This window comes from Musca domestica, unplaced genomic scaffold, assembly GCF_030504385.1.
Source record: "Musca domestica strain aabys unplaced genomic scaffold, Musca_domestica.polishedcontigs.V.1.1 24, whole genome shotgun sequence".
Taxonomy (NCBI): domain Eukaryota; kingdom Metazoa; phylum Arthropoda; class Insecta; order Diptera; family Muscidae; genus Musca; species Musca domestica.
Genome location: NW_026712272.1, coordinates 6,488,985 through 6,511,013, shown reverse-complemented (window position 1 = coordinate 6,511,013; position 22,029 = coordinate 6,488,985). Strand labels below are relative to the sequence as shown.

At 29.5% G+C, this 22,029-nt stretch overlaps 1 protein-coding gene across 6 annotated transcripts in view; it reads left to right on the top strand.

Annotated features, from left to right (window-relative positions):
* LOC101890250 (5'-AMP-activated protein kinase subunit gamma-1) overlaps positions 1-22,029 on the top strand; it is a 336,316-nt gene that overhangs the window by 202,649 nt on the left and 111,638 nt on the right. The window contains exon 1 of one of the 6 annotated variants that reach the window (XM_059123244.1): positions 7,545-7,908. The exons of 4 other annotated variants lie outside the window; for them this stretch is intronic. The gene's annotated coding sequence lies outside the window, so the exon portion shown is untranslated. Of the gene's footprint in view, positions 1-7,544; positions 7,909-22,029 lie in introns of those variants that run through there. One more of the 6 variants, XM_059123247.1, reaches the window with a different exon arrangement.

Below are 22,029 nucleotides of genomic sequence, written 5' to 3'. Positions count from 1 at the left end.
TGCGGTTAGATGGTATTCCCTGCATTTTCTTCTAATAATTGTCCTCTTTTTGGCCTATGTCCTCCATAGCATTTTTAATTTTTTGTCAAAAAATATTTTCTCTTACTTCTAATTCAGATATATCTTCAGTAGTTGTTATATCTTCAGCTGTATTCGAATGAAAAAATGGCATTTTAAATATTCAGTAAAAAAATTAACTAAAAAAAAGAAAAAAATTAAATAAAAAATAAATAATTAAATAAATGACCGAAAATTGTCGATTTGTTTAATGGATTACCCCATACACCTATTATTTACATTTCAAGACACCCCCCCCCACACACACACTAACAACTGACATTTGCCGGTCTCATGATGATGTTGGTGTCACAACATTGTTGTGCCTCTTTGGCTAACATAGCCCCTTCTCTGTTATGTTAACAGAATACTCTAAGAGAGAGAGAGAGAGAGAGAGAGAGAGTGTAAACGCCTCTGTGTGTTGAAAATATTAACAGAATTAACAGTTGAGGAGATATTCCAATAAAATCCAAACATGTTACGAGGTGAAAGTCAATCAGTCAGGGAAATGAAATGTTGTCAAAGTGTTTTGAAGTTTTTGTAAGAAAATTGAATAGGAAAATCTGAAAATCAAGTTATGTAGGTGTAGGGTGCAATATTACCCGACTGTTGACCCAAAAAACTTGAAATGCAGGCAAAAAACGATTACCCTGCCCACAACGTAAACTATTTGCCATCGTCGATTTTCAAAAATTTGATGGAATTAAAAAAATATTAGAAAAAGAATACGCGATTTAAGAAAGGCCAAATATTAGGTAAACGTATTTGAAGGTGTGGTTGTACTGCGGTTCTAAACCATCTCTTTCATAAAGTGAATAAGCTAAAAATCCTATGCCGTTTTAGCCACGTCCGTCTGTCTGGCTATTGAAATCACGATAGGGGCTCGCTCTATTAAATATAGAGCTTATAAATGTATTGCAAGCATTGATATTATGTCTACAATATTGTTTATTGAAGATGGAATAGATCGATCCAGGTTTCGGTATAGCTCACATATAAAGCAATCATCAATTTTCGGTATTAAAAATGTTTTGGACCTCAATTTCCAACCAAATTTGCTGGAATTCGACATTTTGGGTTCTTAGTGGTTGACCCAAACTCTCGCAAAAAATAGTCAATGTAGGTCTAGTTTTTGGTCGGGTCCATATATAACTTTACCTCCTGATTTTTAGTATTTTAGCAAAAGGTTGCGGCGCAAGTTTCTAACCAAATAAAATGTAATTTTATGTTTCATGTTCTCTCAGGGAAAAGGATGTGGGTCCACTTTTTAGGATTATCCCCATATGAGAGTGACTTCCGATTTCCGGTCTTTTCAAGGTTTTGGGCCCATTTTTTTATCAAATCAGGTGCAATTGGGAATTTTAGGTTCTCAGTTGGGTAGTTGAACTTCTCGCCAAAAATAAATGATATTGGTCCATGTTTTGATTTGTTCCCCCCCATATAATCCTACCACCTGGTTTTTGATATTTTGAAGGTTTCTGTGCCAATATCCAAGCTTATCCGCTGTCATTTGATAATCCAACTTCTCCAAAAAACGTATAACTGAACCTTATGATTTTCATTTATGGGCAAATTTTCTGAGCCAAATCAGTTGAAATTTGATATTTTAGGCTCTCACTGGAGGAGGTAAATCCTCGCAAGAAATATATTATCGCAAGTATATTATATATGCAAATATATATCCTCATTATGATCCATTAGAGTGATTTTTTCATTTTATTTATTTATTATTATACCATATTCTTCCTTATTAGAATGGTGCTAAAAACGCTAAATTAGCCACACTTTTAGTCATTTTTCGAATGCCTATTTTTCAATTTTTTTTGTAGACTGTACCATTTTCTCCCATATTAAAATGGTGTTAAAAACGCTAAATTAACCACACTGTTATAAATTTTCCAAATGTCGATTGCATTTATGTGACAGTTCCAACTGTGTTATGGTCTTTCTGTTATTTTTATACCAATTTCCCATTAACATGACATTAAAAAACGCCAACTTAGCCACACTTTTATACACATTTTCATGCAGGTCGTATTATTAAACAAATACCTACAATATTTTATAACGAGATTTATTATTTTTCCATAAACATACCACATCTCAAAAAAAAAAAAAAAAACGCTGCATTAGCCACACTTGGATCCATCTAACAGATGTCTATACTATTTATGATCTCTTACAGTGATTTTTTTATTTTATTTTATAGACAGTAACATTTTCTCCATATTAAAATTGCGTTAAAAACGCTAAATTGGCCACACTTGTATCCATTTTTCAAATGACTATTGCATTTCCAGTTGTTTCAAATTCTCTCTGGTAATTGTTGGTCAATCTTCCCATTAAGATGATATCAAAAAACGCCAACTTAGCCATACTTATATACATATAAATTTACATGCAGGCCGTATTGTTCCGCAAATACCTACAATGTTTTATAATGAGATTTATTATTTTTGCTTATACATACCACAGCAAAAAACGCTGCATTAGCCACACTTGGATCCGATGCTTATCCTATTTATGATCTTCCCATTAAGATGATATCAAAAAACGCCAACTTAGCCACACTTGTACCTATTTTATAAATAGTATCGATCAGAATATACCAACAATGTTTTATAAAGAGATTTATTATTTGTCTTATACACACCACATAAAAAACGCTGCATTAGCCTCACTTGGATCCATCTCACAGATGCCTATTCTATTTATGATCCATTACAGCGCTATTTCAATTTTCATTTATAGACAGTACCATTATCTCCCATATTAAAATGTCGATAAAAACGCTAAATTAGCCACACTTGTACTCATTTTTCAAATGTCTATTGTATTTAAGAGCTAGTTCCCGTTGTTTCAAGTTTTCTCTGGTAATTCTAGTCGAATCTTCCCATTAACAAGGCATTAAAAAACGCCAACTTAGCCACACTTATATACATATATATTTTCATGCAGGCCGTATTGTTCAGCAAATACCTAAAATGCTTTATAACGAGATTTACTATGTTTCCTTATATACACCACATCAAAAAAAAAGAAAAATACGCTGCATTAGCCACACTTGAATCCATCTCACAGATGCCCTTCCTATTAATGATCCATTACAGTGCTCTTTTAAATTTTATTTCATAGACAGTACTATTTTCTCCCTTACTAAAACGGTGTAAAGAACGCTAAATTAGCCACACTGGTATGCATTTTGTAGATGCGTGTCGTATTGACCAAGAAATACCAACAATTCGTTATTTATAGTTTGTTCTATATTGAGTTTCACTTATGCACATCATGTCGAAAAAAAAAAAACGCTAAATTAACCACATTTATATTTATTTTCCAGATACTTATACCATTCATAAAGGAATTTCATTTGTTATTTGCAGTTTATGATATAGAAAATTGCATTTTTATCTCGCATTTTATCTATTTCTACGTCGAAAACCGCTTAATTAGCCACACTTGTAAAAATTTTCCAAATGCCAATTGTATGAGTTTGTTTCATCTGTCTCATTGTTTTCTTATCAATTTCAGCCTATTTTTTTCACAATTTTACCATTAATATGACTTAAAAACGCTGAATTAGCCTCACTGTTATCCATAAATGTGTGTCGTATTGATCGGCAAATACCTAGCTATGATATTTTCTAACGATTTATTAGCCGTTCTTTTGCACATCCACATAGCCATACTTGGATTCATTCAGATGCCTACCGTATTTATAAGCCATTACAGTGCTATTTTAAAATTTCATTTTAAAAAATACCATTATTTTCCCTTTATTAAAATTGTGAAAATACGCTAAATTAGCCACACATGCATCCATTTCCAGATGTCTCTCAAATGTTTGAGAAAGCTCCAACTGTTATTTACAGTGTTTTTTATTTTGATTTTATTGGGTGAGAGAGAGCCATATGAATTGGGGGAAAGATACAGAGAGAGAGAGAGGCATTATTCTAATAACAGTTGTTTTGTACAGCACACAAACATTGCATTGATACCCCACTCTCCGTGTGTGAGTGTTGGTATTCTGTGTGCTGTGTATGTTGGGCTTTGTGTTGTGTTGTTTTTAACACATTTTGCTTGCTTGTTCTTCTTGTGTGTTGTGTTGTGTTTGGTTGGTTCTTCACATTATGTTTTGCTATCACACAACAACGCATACTTACTACTGTTTGGGGGGTCCCAATGTGAATTCAGTTGATTTCGATTATTCGATGAAACAGGCCGTGTTAAGCGCATGAAAATAAATAAGTTTATAACAGAGTTTTTTTTCTTCTTTTTGAAATGATGTTGTGTGAATGGAAATAATTCTGCAGAAGAAAAAAAAAAGAAAAGAAACAACTATTTCCTTTAGGAAATAATTTAAAAAAAAGAAACAGGAGAAAAAAAAAGTAAAGTACATGTGAAGAAATACTAATAAAAGAAGAAGCAACAAAGTAACCATATTTTTGTGTAACAAAAAAGATATGTGTATAAAGGTGTGGAATAAATGCAAAAATACTCGGTGGCCGCCATAAATGACAGGCATAGAATACCTACTATTAAAAATACAGAGTGTGTGAGAGAGTAAGAGGAGGGAGGGAGAGAAGAGTGGTGGTTGTGTAAAACCGCGTTTGTTCTGTGATGGAGGAATGAAGTTAATTGAAAATATAAATAAATAAAAATTGGATATAATAATGAAAAATAAAAAGTAAATATATTTTATATAAATAGAAATTACAAAAATAAATGTAAAACAAAAAATGAATGTCAATAATAAATAATTTAAAAAATAAAAATAATATCAAATATAAAATAAAAAATAAGTAGATAACATAATAAAAACTAAAAGATTAAATAATATTAAATTAAAATATATGATATTAAATAAAAAGGCTGAAATGAATAAACTAAATTTGAAATAAATAAAAAAACAATTTTTGTTTAAAAAAATGAACTAAATGAACAAAAATTAAAAAAAGAAGTAATAAACAAAAATTAAAAAAAAAAATAATTTAGAACCGCAAAAAAAAAGACACTAAAAAAATTAATTAAAAATATTATGCAAAAATTAAAAACCATCAAAAAAAAAAAAAAAAAAAAAAAAACTAGAAAAAATTTAAAATTAAAAAAGCAAAAAACGATAATATCAAAAATAAAACAAACATTAAATAATATCTCAGCAATTAAAAAATAAGATACAATAAATAAAGAAAATATTGATTAGGAAAAGACCAAAAAGTAAATAAAAAAATTAACAAAAATTTTTAGAAAAACTTTAAAAAAATTAAGAAAAACAAATATATTAAAATGAGAAATTAAACTAAGTACCTATCATTAATAAAATCAACCAACAAAAATTAAGTAAGAAATAAATCCTAAACTAAAAATGGACAAAAAAATTAAAAATTTTCAAATTAATATAACTAAAAATTAAATATAAAAAAATAATAAAATAAAAATAAAAAATAATTCATCAATCGTAAAAAATAAAATAAAAAAGGAAAATACAAAAAAAAAATAATTTAAAAAAAAATAGAAATTGTCAAGAAAAATTAAGAAAGAAATAAATCATAAACTAAAAACAGACAAAAAAAAATAAAAAATTTCAAATTAATATAACCAAAAATTAAATATAAAAAAATAAAAAAAAATAATTCATCAATCGTAAAAAAATAAAATAAAAAAAGGAAAATACAAAAAAAAAATAATTAAAAAAATAGAAATTGTCAATAAAAATTAAAATTTAATTAATAAAGGCAATGAAAACTAATGATTAGGAAAATTATAAAACAATTTTTTTTTAAATTATGGCTAAAAATAAAAAAACAGTTAAACAGAAAAAGAAACTCCATAAAAATTATTCAGAAATGACAAAGTTTCAAATAATTTTTTTTTTTTGAAATAGGAAAACCTAAAACACAAGCAATAAAACACTTAATAAAATTAAAATAGAATGTAAATAGTTATCCAGAAAAAAAAATCATCAAAATATTAACAAACATTAAAAATTCATAAAACTACCTAAAAACTTCTGAAAAATGAGAAAAAAATTGAAAAACAATAATAATAATGAATACAAATATAATATTAATAAAAATAATAATAATAAAGAAATTAAAAGCTTTAAAAAAATAAAAAAAAATACTTAATTATAAAGGACTGAAAAACAACCAGTTATAAAAATTTGTATTAAAACCTATTCAAAAATTAAAAACAAAATTTATTCATAATAATAAGTAATAATAAAAATAATAATAATAATAATAATATAAATTATAATGGACTGAAAAAACAAACACTTATAAAAATTATTATTAAAATTTATTTAAAAATAAGATTTATTTTTAATAAAAATTATAATATTAATAATAATAACAATAATAATAATAATAATAAAAATAATAATAATAATAATAATAATAATAATAATAATAATAATAATAATAATAATAATAATAATAATAATAATAATATTGAAATTAAAAGTCTTAAGAAAATTAGAAAAAGTATTAAATTTTATTAAAATTTAATTAAAAATTACAAATAAAATTTATAATAAATAATAATAATAATAATAATAATAATAATAATAATAATAATAATAATAATAGTAAAAATAATAATAATAAATAAAGAAAGCAACCACTTTTGAAAATTTTTATTAAAAGTTATTTCAAAATAACATTTATTTTTAATAAAAAAAAATAATAATAATAATAATAATACGGGAATTAAAATTTTTGAAAATTTAAAAAAAATAATTTATAATGGTTTCAGTCCAACCAACAACCACTTATAATTTTTTTTACTAAAATTTATTTAAAAATTAAAAATAAAATTTATTTTTTGTAAAAATAATAATAAAACGGATATTAAAAATCTTCAAAAAATTAAAAATATATATAATAATTTATCATGAACCGAAAAAGCAACCACCTACTTAGAAAAATTATTATTAAAATTTATTTAAAACCAAAAATAAAATTAAAAATTAAAAAAAAATAATTCACAAATTAAAAAAGAGTAATTATTTACAATTTATACAAAAATTAATAAATAATATATGACGACAAAAATTAAATCAATAAAACTTAAATTGTGACTCAAAAATTGATAAAACTGTGCAACTTTTTGTTTTCAGTTTTTTAAAAATTACAGGAAAAATCCAATAGATAATGAAATTAGAGCTAAAAATAGAAACCACTTGTATCGGCGTTTTGGGAGATTACATTGCAAAGTTACCTAAAAAGACGGGCGAAGGTGCCCCCTAGCTCTACTTCCGCAATCTGCTGGATTTTCCCTGCAGTTATTGAAAAAAAGTAATTTTGTTGCACAGTGTAATCAAAAATCTAAATGATTATATTCTACTTAAAAATTATGAAAAAAATTAAAATGGAAATCCACAATGAAAAAATATATAAATATATGATTTTTTCAGAAACCTGCTGTTAAAAAAAATCATTTAAATTATTAAAAACAAAACATATACAAACAAGTTTTTTTCGGATTATTCTGGAACATTTGAAACCCCAACAAAACCAATCAAAACAAAAAAACGAAATCAAATCCATAGAATTTTGCTTTTCAAGTTTAAGGTTTGTTGACGGCTGGAACCGGTTTTTTTGTTTCGCTGTATTTTTTTGTGTGGAATTCCTACTTGAAATTGATTTTCAATTAAAAAAAATATAGAGAAAACAAAGTTGAAAAAAAAATCAATAATCAGCAGCTACTCCAATTAGTTGTACCAAAAAAAATTGGAATTATTTGGAGAAACAAAAATATTCTCATCTGTCCCCCGCACACACCAAACGAACAGGTATGGGGATTTGGCCACAAAGAAAATAAAAAAACGTGAACAGCAGCCAATATTACGTAAGTTTTGTTTTTGTTATTTTTATATTTTCTTTTTTATTTTGATTTAGGTAGCCAGCGTAGGACCATGTGTATCGCCAGAAATGTGTTGTTTCTATTTTTTTTTCTCTTATATGACATATTCTAACCAGAAGAAAAATAACAAAACAAAATTGAAAATTTGCTTCAGCATCAATGTTTGTTTTCATTTCAAAATCCAAGCAAACAAACAAAAATTTTTGAATATTCATTAGCAATTTTTGTTAATGTTGTTTTTTTTTTTTTTTTGTCCAGAAGTCATCGAGTCAACAAACAAATCGAAAAACTAATTTGAAATTTTTGTCATAGCTTTTATTTTAAACATTTAACTCTCTTACCCCCATCCCTCTCTCCCTCTCTCTCACTCACCCAAAACACCTTTAAACCGGCATCATTTTTGATCCCCCTTTTTTCTGTGGAAAGAAACTTGTTTCTGTTGCTTTTTTTTTTTTTTTGTTTTTGTTTGGTTTTCTTCCTCTTCAGCTGTTTGAGATATTTCTTTCCATTTTTTTTTTGTTTTCAAAATTTTGTTGGCCGGCAAAAATGTACACAACTTGACTCCCGTTTGCCTGTCGCCTGCCCTCCTCTACCCCTCTCATCACTTCTACTTTGTTTCCACAATGCGGAAAAACCACTTGATTTGTTTTTCTAATTTATTTGTTTGATTTTTTTTGTTTTCTTCGTTTCTTGCCAAAGACTGCCACTGGCAAGTTGGCTGTTTGATTAGCTGGTTGGGCTGTTTGGCTGTTGAATTTGATTGGGGTTGTGTGTAGATTTTGTTGACAACTTGTTTTCCACAATTTTTTTTTTTTCATTTAATTATTTATTTATAATTTATTTGATTTTTTCGCTCCTAATTTCTATTTTTATAAATTATAGAAAAAATCTGAAGACATTTTGTAGATTTTTGAAGTGAAGCTAAAAAGCCAAAGGGTCTTAGTTCAAAGAAAAAATTAATTCTTTAAAAACACAATTTTTTTAATTTTCCATAAATTAAAATATAATCAGTTATGAATTTATTTTTTGTTTATTTACAAAAATGTACTCTTATTTATATCATATATATTTGTTAGTACCAAAAGTGAGCTCTAAAATCATTTTCAAACAAAAGTTTTTATTTTGTACCTGTTGTGAAGATCATTAGAAAATATTTTTTAAAAAGTATTTAAAAAATCCACGCCTCTATGTTGGACCTAAAAATATTAAAAAAAAAAATATTGGACCTAAAAAATATTTTTAAAAAATCCACTCCTCTATATTGGACCTAAAAATATTTTTAAAATAAAATTTAAAAAATCCACTCCTCTATATTGAACCTTAAAATATTTTAAAAAATCCACGCCGTTGTTAATCTCCCAAAGAAAAAATATTTTAAAAAAAAATCCCCGCCTCTATATTAGACCTATAAAATATTTAAAAAAAATCCCCGCCTCTATATAAGACCTATAAAATATTTTTAAAAAAATCCCGCCTCTATATTAGACCTATAAAATATTTTTTTTAAAAAACCCAAGCCTCTAGGTTAGACCTATAAAATATTTTTAAAAAATCCAAGCCTCTATATTGAAGCTTAAAAATATTTTTAAAAAATCACGATGTTGTATAGATCTTTAAAAAATATTTTTAAAAAAATACACGCCTCTATGTTGGACCTAAACAATATTTTTAAAAAATACACGCCTCTATGTTGGCCCTAAAAAATATTTTTAAAAAAATCCACGCCTCCATGTTGGTCCTAAAAATATTTTTAAGAAATTCACTCCTCCATGTTGGCCTTTAAAAATATTTTTAAGAAATTCACTCCTCCATGTTGGCCTTAAAAAATATTTTTAAAAAAATTCACGCTTCCATGTTGGCCCTAAAAAATATTTTTAAAAAATTCACGCCTCTATATTGGAGCTAAAGAATTTTTTAAAAAAAAATTCACGCCTCCATGTTGGCCCTAAAAAATATTTTTTTAAAAAAAATTCACGCTTCCATGTTGGCCCTAAAAAATATTTTTTTAAAAAATCCACGCCTCTACGTTGGCCCTAAAAATATTTTTTAAAAAATCCACGCCTCTATGTTGGCCCTATAAAATATTTCTAAAAAATTCAAGCCTTTATGTTGGAGCTAATTTACAGTAATCTTAGCCTCTATATTGAAGCTTAAAATTTTTTTTTAAAAAATCCACGCCTCCATGTTGGCGCTAAAAAATATTTTTAAAAAAATCCACGCCTCCATGTTGGCCCTAAAAAATATGTTTAAAAAAATTCGCGCCTCCATGTTGGCCTTAAAAAATATTTTAAAAAAAACTCACGCCTCCATGTTGGCCCTAAAAAATATTTTCAAAAAATCCACGCCTCCATGTTGGCCCTAAAAAATATTTTTAAAAAAATTCACGCCTCCATGTTGGCCCTGAAAATATTTTTTAAAAAATCCACGCCTCTATATTGGACCTATAAAATATTTTTAAAAAAAAATTCACGCCTCCATGTTGGCCCTAAAAAATATTTTTTAAAAAAATCCACGCCTCTATGTTGGAGCTAAAATATATTTTTACTGTAATTTAAGCCTCTATATTGAAGCTTTAAAATATTTTTAAAAAATCCAAGCCTCTATATTGGACCTTTAAAATATTTTTAAAAAATCCACGCCTCTATATTAGTCCTATAAAATATTTTTAAAAAATCCATGCCTCTATGTTGGCCCTAAAACATATTTTAAAAAAAAAATCACGCCTCCATGCTGGTGAAGCTTAAAAATATTTTTAAAAAATCCACGCTGTTTTGGAGATCCTTAAAAAATATTTTTAAAAAACATCCACGCCTCCATGTTGGCCCTAAAAAATATTTTTAAAAAATTTCGCGCCTCCATGTTGGCCCTAAAAAATATTTTTAAAAAATTTCGCGCCTCCATGTTGGCCCTAAAAATATTTTAAAAAATTCACGCCTCCATGTTGGCCTTAAAAAATAATTTAAAAAAATTCACGCCTCCATGTTGGTCCTAAAAAATATTTAAAAAAAATCCACGCCTCCATGTTGGCCTTTAAAAATATTTTTAAGAAATTCACGCCTCCATGTTGGCCCTAAAAAATATTTTTAAAAAATCCACGCCCCCATGTTGGCCCTAAAGAATATTTTTAAAAAAATCCACGCCTCTATGTTGGCCCTAAAGAATATTTTTAAAAAAATTCACGATTCCATGTTGGCCCTAAAAAATATTTTTACAAAATCTTTAAAAAATCCACGCAGTTGTGAAGATCTTTAAAAAATATTTTTACAAAATCTTTAAAAAATCCACGCAGTTGTGAAGATCTTTAAAAAATATTTTTAAAAAATCCACGCCTCTATGTTGGACATATAAAATATTTTTAAAAAATCCACGCCTCTATATTAGACCTATAAATATTTTTAGAAAATCCACGCTGTTGTAAATCTTCCAAAGAAAAATTATTTTTAAAAAATCCACGCTGTTGTAAATCTTCCAAACAAAAATTATTTTTAAAAAATCCTCGCCTCTATGTTGGCACTAAAAAATATTTAAAAAAAATCCACGGCTCTATGTTGGCCCTAAAAATATTAAAAAAAATCCACGCCTCTATGTTAGCCCTATAAAACATTTTTAAAAAATCCACGCCTCTATTTTGGCCCTCTAAAATATTTTTACAAAAATCTACGCCTCTATATTGGAGCTTAAAAATATATAATAAAAAATATTTTGAAAAAAGTCCACAACTCTATGTTGGACCTAAAAAATATTTTTAAAAACTCCACGCTGTTGTGAAGGTCTTTAAAAAATATTTTTAAAAAAAATCCATGCCTCTATTTTGAACCTATAAGAATCGCTGACTTGTTTAGCAAGTTATGATGGGAAAAAGTATTGAAAATGTTGACCCTTTGTGGATGAGTTAACAGAAGAAGGGGTTCGCAGATATAAACCATCTTCACAACATATCATATCCACCATCTTTATAACAGATCTTATTGAGATATGCCAAGTCTGAATGGTATCGGATGTTATGATGTCTGACATAATTTAAAAAAACATAATTTAAAAAAAATTAGCCGAAATCATAGCCACCTGCAATAATTTTGAGTTTCACTCCTTGCAAATCGCTCAATATTAAGTATTTTGAGTACTTTTCGTATTCTTTTTGGTACACATTTTCCAAGAAAGATATCCTCTATATATAAGCTATTCTATACATAAAAATGGACTTAAAATGTAAAAATATATATTTTTATGTATTCTGTATTTTTTTTTTCCTAAGGAACAACCTCTCCCCCTTTCTCCTTCCCTTTTCCAATAAAACTCCAAATATTCTTAAAAATCGATTTAAATTATTTTGTCTTTTAACATGAAGCGGCACATGATCTCCTAGCTGATGTCATCTGGGGATAGTAATATTTTCCATTTTTCGTTTTTTTTCCTTTTGTTTATAACATGTGCCATATTTTTTGTATTTTTTTTTGTCTTCTTCTTCTTCGCTATTAGAACATTTTCACTTAATGACTTTTCTGAAATTTGTTTTTGTTTATTTTCTCAACAATCATGTGACGAGTTTTAATTTCCAAATGACCAAGAGGGGGACCAGAAAATAATTATTAAAAAAAAAATTAAGAAAATGTTGCAGATTGTTATTAAATAATAACAATAAATTGTAGATTTTAATACGCTGACATGTGCCGGCAATTATGAATGAAAAAAAAACATGAAAAATCGTTTTGAAACAAAGTGTTAATTTTTATTTAGCGAAGAATGGCTTTTATTTGAACAGATTTTTTTTGCGAATTTTGAAAAAAAATTTTTTTGGTTCTAAAATTAAGTGCTTGTTTTTCAAATTTTAAATTGTAGTTAAATTCAAAAATAAAAAATTACAAGTGAAAATATGAGTTAGCCTTTTTTCCTGGTTATTTAACACGTTTTCATTCGTAAGTCAATATCGCCCTTTTTACTTCATTTTTTGGGCAAAATGTCAGAGGAAGAATTATTCTACATCAAATTCCATGGGGAATGTCTAAATAAGAGAAATGTCTAACATGAAAAAAAAAATATCTTCCATTTTTGTCAATAAAAACCCCTGGATTTTTTCCAGGTCTTTAATGACCAAAGACTTTCTTTAAATTTATGCCGAAATGAAAATATTACCCAGGCTATTCCCTTGATTTAATTACATGTTTACAGATTCGGGGAAATTCATTTCATGGCCTCTGAAAATCATTGCAATTATCTGCTCAACTTTTCACGCACCCCCCAACCTTCAGACAATTTTCCATTGAAATTCTAGATTCCCCTCAACTTTCCAACTTTCCACTCACCCCCAACCTTCAGACAATTTTCCATTCTAGATTCCCCTCATCAACACCGGCATCATCGCCACCAACACCAACGCATCCGTGACCACCAGCACCACGACCACCACCACCACCACCACCGCCACCGCCACAGTGTCAATAGCAACAGCAGCAATTATGAATTTTGTTTTAATTTGTCCATAATTCATTAAATTTTATTTAGAATATTAATTAAGTACTCAAACAACAACAACACCATCAAAATGCCCAAAAACAATTGAAAATCGTAACAGCGCCACCGCTGCCTGCCTCTAAATTAGCCACTCTGACGTCAATTCCCAATTTGTTTAGCGGTGTAATAAAATATATTCAATTAACACAGATACAAATTACTTCATGTTATTTATTTTTGTTTAAATTATTTCAAATTACATTTTATTTAATTTTGAAATGTAAAATATTATAACAAAAAAAAATATATAAAAAATATTAAAATTAATTATACAAAATTAGAAAAAATACGAATTTAATTTTTAATCGACCTTTGATTTTTCTGAGATGAGGCATCCATAATTTCGGATCAGTCGGATTAAAAAATGGTGGCGTTTCAAATTTATACTCAATCGAGGTCAAAATTTATAAAATTGTTAAAAAACAAAAAAAAAAAAAACAAGTTAAAAAATACCACTCGGTATTGCCGCCAGATGTAAAATCGAACATTTATATCCAATTTTATGCGAAATCAAAAATTCCATATTCATTCAGGTTTCTGGTTGAGAGATATATATTTAGATATAGAAAATTGTAAAGAATCGGTGACTTGTGAGGTGAGGTACCAGAAGGGGTTGGTAGATATCTACCATCTTCACAATAGATTTTGTGTTAATTTGACTATCTTTAAGCGTTTTGTTTTTCAAAATCTAGAACCCTATGGGGGGAAGGTACCAGAAGAAACGGTCCGATCTCTACCACCTTCTTAACCCTTTCAGTGTCAATGAAAATTTTTGTGGAGATAAAAATCTGAAATTCCGTACTAATTTACTAAAATGTGCTCAGAAATTCGAAAACGAAACTAATAGAATAGAACTGCAATATTTTTAAATAGCGAACGTGTCTGTTATTAAAAATATCAAAAATAACGGTTCGTAAGAAAAACAAAAAATGACAAAGAAAGAGAGTACTTTTAAATGTCAAATATATTTGACAAAAACACTGAAAGGGTTAATAGATCTTGTGTTGGTGGAAATATTGAGATGTACTAAGTCTGAATGAAATCGGATGTTAATTTCTCGTTTTATGAACTCCATGGATATTCAAAATTTTGACCCTTTGTGTGGGAGGTACCAGAAGGAGTGGACCAATATATCCCGTCTCCACAGCAGATTTCCACAGCAGATCAGATAATGAAATGTGTGAAATAAAAAGAGAACCGGAGGCTTCTTTCGGATTTTATGATCGTTTTGGTTATTCAAAACTTTAACCCTCTGTGGGGGAGGTACCAGAAGGAATGATCCGATCTCTACCATATTTATAACAGATCTTGTGTTGATGGAAATATTGAGATGTGCCAAGTCTGAGTGGAATCGGATGTTAATTTCTCGTTTTATGAGCTTCGTGGATATTCAAAAATTTTAACCCTTTGTGGGGGAGGTACCAGAAGGAGTGGACCGATGTATTCCATTCTGGCACCAGACCTTTGGTTAATAAAATTATTGGGATGTGTGAAATTTGAAGGCAACCAGACTCTTACATCACATTTTATAAGGGTTATAATTACTCAAAATTTTGTCCCCTATGTGTGGAAGGTACTTGATGGAGAGGACCGACATTGTCCATTTTCGCACCTGACCTAGCACTAACGCAAATATTAAGATTTGCAAAGTTGAGGCAAAATCGGTTTATCGCTTCTCTTTCTGTGCAAAAAATAAATTTTTTGAAAATTTCGACCTTTTGTGGGGAAGGTACCAGAAGGAGTGGACCGATTTTGCCCATCTCCGAACTCGATCTTAGTTTGACAATTATATTACGATGTACCAAGTTTGGATCAAATCGCATTCACCCTTGGAGAGTTATCGTCCGCACCGCACGGCAGATAGACAGACAGACGGACGAATATTGCTAATCAACTCCTAATGTCCTGAAACCGATTTGGCCCAGAGAGAAAACCAATCAAAAACCGTTGTTTCAAAGAAGCACGTTTTGACCGTACCAAATGATATACACCCCCTCTAGCCAAATGGCTGAAGGTATAAAAAATAGGTCATATCGTTCCACTTTTTAGAATAGCTCCCATGCAGGGATATCACCGATATCAAGTATTTTTCAAGTCTCAATCATATTTTCCTCTTTTTTTCATATTCCATATTTTTTTAACTTTGGTACTAAAAAGCAAAAAAATGGTACTAAATATTGTACGGCCAAAGTTAGAGTTCGGAAATTTTGTAACAAGTTTTGTGAATAAAAATTAAAAAGTCAATTAAAAAAATCGTCCCTTAAGTACCGAAAAGGTACCAATGGTACTAAATGCGTAGGATAAGAGCTACAATGCTAATATAAATCAAGAGGGTTACTCGAAGTGTTAAGGGGTCGAATAAGAGATGACTTGTGGAAATCTATACCAAAAATCCTAAAGAGAGCTGGAAATTTTATTTTGTAACTTTTCCATACTTCTATACAGCACTTTCCCCCCCCTGTGCCATGATATTCTTCATCTCCGAATGATTATCCTACGATTTTGCCATTAAAGTCATAATTATCTCTCACATACCCCCGTAGCCTCCCCCCTTTTTCACTCCTCCTGCTGCCTTTCGTGACTTCAGTGCAACTCGTGTAGGCCTCCAAAAAAAAATTATCAAATTATAACTCATTTTGGGTTAATGAATGCAACGCATTGTTGGACACATGTTTCCGATTTTTGTTATTTTTATTTTTAATTTTTTTTTTTTGTTTTTTGTTATTTGATATGGACAGAATAATTTTTATGGCATTGCTCTCTGACTGCGATGGCCTGCCTATCTAACAAATAACGTCATTGCAAATCGAAACTCACACTCATCCGCACATTGAAATTATTGAAAATTAAACAATTGCCGAATTTTTTTTAACACGCACAAACAATAAAAATAAAATTCGGAAAGCAGGCCCGATCAGAACGATCTCTACAGACAGATAGGTTAGTCAGACAGAACATACACCTTTTTGGGAGAAAAATAATTTGATTTTTAATGTCCATTATGAAATTCGGAAGGGGGGAAAGAGGGAATCATAAACTGTCTGTCTGTCCATCTCTCTGTCTGTCTGTTTTTCCGAACGAATTGAGATAGAAGGCTAAAATTTTGCACACGTGTTTATTTTTCCAGTAGGCAGGTTAAGTTCATAAATGGGCCATGTCGGGCCATGTCGGGCCATGGGCCCCATATAACGGTGCCTCCCGATATTCGGTATTTTCATGATTGTTGGCGACATTATTCACCGGAATTATTTCAAATTTCGTATTTGAAGTTCGTAATGAGTACTACAGCCTATGACAAAAATTTTTGTATGTAGGTCCAAGTCTTCGTATAGCCCCCATATAACGGTATCTCCCAATATTCGGTATTTTCATGATTTTAGCATCATTATTTACCGGATTCGTTTCAAATTTCGTACTGAAAGATACTAAGGGGTACTACAACCTATGACAAAAAATTGTGTATGCAGGTCCAGATCTTCATATAGCCCCCATATAACGGTACCTATCGGGAGGTATTGGTATTTTCATGATTTTAGCGACATTATTAACCGGAATTATTTCAAATTTCGTATTTGAAGTTCGTAATGAGCACTACAGCTTATGACAAAAATTTTTGTATGAAGGTCCAAGTCTTCGTATAGCCCCCATGTAACGGTACCTCCCGATATTCGGTATTTGGATGATTTTAGCTACATTATTTACCGGAATTGTTTCAAATGTCGTACTGGAAGATCCTAAGGGGTACTACAACAACCTATGACAAAAAATTGTGTATGCAGGTCCAGATCTTCGTATAGCCCCTATATAACGGTACCTCCCGATATTCGGTATTTTCATGATTTTAGCGACATTATTTACCGGAATTATTACAAATTCCATATCTAAACTTCGTAATGTGTACTACAGCCTATACCTCCCGATATTCGGTATTATGGCATGAAATTTCGTATGCAGGTCCAGGTCCAGGTCTTCGTATAGTCCTCATATGACGGTTTTCAAGTGGCAGTTTTTTTTTTTTTTTTTTTTTTTTTTTTTTGAAATTCTTCCTTAGAAATGGTGGAGGGTATTAAATCTGCTTTTTTACTAGTTTTATTTTATCGTTTTTCAATAATGAATAGTGTTTAGCCCCTGGAAACCAAAAGTTTTTTCCTCCATTTAGTAGCTCTCTCACTGAACCCTTCTATTTCAGCTTCTAATTTATTTGTTGAGATTCTTTTCCAGTTTTCAAAAATAAAAGGGGGTTTATATCCTCTCTCCCCTACTACTGAACAACTTTCAAGTAGGCTGTACTTTAAGGCAGCTTATTATTATTTTTTGTTGTATTTTTTTTTTTTAATTTTGTTTTCTTTTAATTTCTTTACTCCCTTCTTGAAATATGAACACATTCTCGACCGGCAATATTTGGTGTGAATGAAAAGAAAACAACAACGCTGCCTAAAAAAAATTACTGCGCAATTTAAAATATTTGCTGTCTTTTCGTTAACGAGGTGGTTGATGGTGGTGGTGGTGCGGTACGGTCGGTACGTCTGTGTTTTGGCAGTTTCTCGGTCAGTCATCACTCACTCATACACACTCGCATTCGATTCGCTGTGTTTTCTTGCTGTGGTGTTATGATTTTTTTTTTTTTTTTTGGATATTTATTTATTTCTCTGGATATGTTTATTTCCCTACATTTTTTGTTTTCATTACTCATGGCGTGGTTTTTTGGCCGTTGCAGACGTTTTTGAAGTAATTTTTTAATCCGGGTATTTTTTCAAGTACCACAGTAATTAGTACCACTTAGTACTTTTCGTACAAATATATAATTTACTTTTCGTACAAATAAGGGACGAATTTCCAAAACCACCTCCATATCCTAATCAAAGACAGTATCACTGACATATGTATCAAAATTCGGAATTCCAGCTCTATCCCTTCATCCAATATAAAACTAGTACTATTTAGTACTTTTCATACAAATATAGTACTTATTTGCAAAACCACAGCCAGATCTCAACAACCACATACCAAGACAGACCTCCAATACAAATTTCGGGACTCCAGCTCTATCTCTTCACCCAATACCAAATTTAGTACCATTTAGTACTTTTCGTACAAATATAGGACGCATTTCGAAACAACCGGCAAATCTTAAACACATATACCATCAGTAATCTAAATATCAAATTTCAGGAGTTCAGCTCTATACCTTCACTCAATACCCAATTTAGTACCATTTAGTACTTTTTGTAAAATTATAGTTCGGATTTGTAAAACCACCACTAGATCTCAATCCCACATAACCACAGAGACGTCCAATTCAAATTTCGGGATTCCAGCTCTATCTCTTCACCCAATACCAAATTTAGTACCATTTAGTACATTTCGTACAAATAAATAACACATTTGCAAATCACCGCCAAATCCAAAATTTCGGGATTCCAGCTCTAACTCTTCAACCAATACAAAATTTAGTACCATTTAGTACTTTTAGTACAAATATACGACGCATTTCCAAATCATCGCCAAATCTCAACACACAACATCTATCAGTAATTTAAATATCAAATTTCGGAATTCCAGCTCTATACCTTCACTCAATACCCAATTTTGTACCATTTAGTACTTTTTTTACAATTATAGTTCGCATTTGCAAAACCAACACCAGAACTAAATCCCACATACCAACAGAGACCTCAGTTTCAAATTTCGGGATTCCAGCTCCATTCCTTCACCCAAAACCCAATTTAGTACCATTACGTACTTTTTGTACAATTATAGTACGCATTTCCGAAAACACCTCCATATGACCGACCATATACCAAATTTCAGATTTTAAGCACTATCTGTTCACCAAATACCAAATTGTACCAAATATGGTACTATTTAGTACTTTTCGGGCACTTGTAGTGCACATCTCCAAAACCAGTTTTTTTTATCACAACCCAACCACAAATGGGGATCCTAATATCAACATTTCCTTTCACCCAAAGGTGATTGTACCAAAATTCGTACCATTTAATACTTTTCGAACACTTTAGAACATATTTCTAAAATCACCATGGATTCGATTTTAAGTACCTTTTAGTACAGTTAGTACACCGAGGAAGTAAATATCATTATATGTCCGTCTCCTGGCTCTAAGCCAGCCTGTCTGTCCGGTCATCCCTAAATAGAAATGGCCTCCAAATGGACTTAAATTTGGTCCAAAGAAGTCTAAAATCGTTCGTTTCCATGAGGCAGAAGTTGGTACATGTATCGAATGTTTTATGACCTTCGCGTATAAAAAGGAGATTTTTATCATCAAAATCCACTTCTAAAGCACAGCGCGGCTATGGAGACTCTTCGAGATAAGAATAATTATTTATTTTAGAAATTGTTAAAAAAATAAAACCCTCAAGGCCAAGCCCCTTTCTCAAATCATTTTTTTTTTTGAAAAATTAATATAAATTTAATTATTTCAAATCAATCTCAAAGTAACGACTTAATATCTTACCCTAAATTGTCGTTACAATCCCAAAAAAAAAATATTCGAATTTAATTGTAATATATTTTTAATTAACTCGAACCTCCGAATATGAGAGTTCATCTTTGATATCCGAGTAATTTATGTCCAAAAGTTTAAAAATAAAATATTGAAAAAAAAAATAAAAATTTAATTATATGCATTTCAGCCCAAGACAAATGAGTCTCTGTCTGGATATATTGAAAATAAATTTGGATTTCAGAATCACGTTTTTTTTTCCTTTCCGAAATTTGCTTTACATTTAATACAACAACACAGCACAAATTTAATTAAAATTGAGAAATTAGAATATTTAAAATGTCTACACTCCCATGACAATATGTTTATAATTTGTATCTAAAAAAAAAACCTTGTTGTTGTTGCGTATTTGAAGGTTCCATTTTGAACTTTTTTTGTGTCATTGTTGCTCATGGGTCTCGTGATAAGATAAAATGCGTCTGGTTTGGGGGGGTAAAAAAAAAACAAAAAATTGGAAAATAATATATATAATATATAATAATATTTATTTATGTCAATCATTTACGGAGACAGGAGTGTTCGTTTTTTTATTATTTTAAGAAAAATATTTTTTTTTTTTGATAAACCTGGTGGCAACCTTTTTTCATTTCATTTAATTTCTTTTTATTGCTGATTATCTTGACCATAAACGGGTGCTATTTTTTTTTTTGTTTTTGATAAAATCATAATTGTTCTTTATATGATTTTAATGAATATATTTAATGGTTATTTTTTTATTTTATTTTTTTTTGTATGTTTTTTCAAGTGCATCTACTTTGTTTATATTTAGAATTAACCAATGTGTTGTTTTTTTGTGGTTTTTATTTTCGTTTTGCAATTAAACCACAAAAATCATTTTCGAATCTGTTTTTATTTGCATATCAAAGAGCGAGTGTGAAAGATAGTATTCGAGATTAGGCAGCCAGCCAGCCAGCTGAAATTATAATAAACAATAAACAAATGGGTATATAAATATATCTTTTATTGTTAATTAAATTTTGGAATAGGCAGGAGCAAAACAAAAAAATATATGCCAAGGTCAGTTTTAAAATAATATAATTAAATTTTGATTAATTAATTTTCTATAGGAAAATTAAGATTTAATGCCATTTTCTTTCTTTCGGCATCAAAGTGCGATTTTGGGAAGGGTCTTCTATTTGGAGAAAAGGATGAACGAATGACCCTAGAGGACTATGTTCACACATATGGGTTCAAAAACCGTTGGTATTTTTTTCCATGGAAAAATTCTAAATTTAATTTATTTAACTTTTTTTAGAGAAGTAAATTCCTAATTGGAAAATTGGAAAATTTACAAAAAAATTCACAATTTTTTTAGAAAAATCTCTTTCTGTGGCTCAGAATATCCTTTGCAATTTTTTTTAAAAACTCCACGTTTATTTTGCTCTAAATTTCTTTTGAGAAATGTTTAAAAAATCCACGTTTATGTGGCTCAGAATATCCCTTGAAATTTTTTTAAAAACTCCACGTTTATGTGGCTCAGTATATCCTTTGAAAAATGTTTAAAAAATCCACGTTTATGTGGCTCTGAATATCCTTTGAATTTTTTTTTAAAAATCCACGTTTATGTGGCTCTGAATATCCTTTGAAAAATGTTTAAAAATCCACTTTCATGTGGCTTAGAATATCCTTTGAAAAATGTTTAAAAAATCCACGTTTATGTGGCTCTGAATATCCTTTGCAATTTTTTTTAAAAACTCCACGTTTATTTTGCTCTAAATTTCTTTTGAGAAATGTTTAAAAAATCCACGTTTATGTGGCTCAGAATATCCCTTGAAATTTTTTTAAAAACTCCACGTTTATGTGGCTCAGTATATCCTTTGAAAAATGTTTAAAAAATCCACGTTTATGTGGCTCTGAATATCCTTTGAATTTTTTTTTAAAAATCCACGTTTATGTGGCTCTGAATATCCTTTGAAAAATGTTTAAAAATCCACTTTCATGTGGCTTAGAATATCCTTTGAAAAATGTTTAAAAAATCCACGTTTATGTGGCTCTGAATATCTTTTGAAAAATCTTTAAAAAATCCACGTTTATGTGGCTCAGAATATCCTTTAAAAATTAAAAAAAAATCC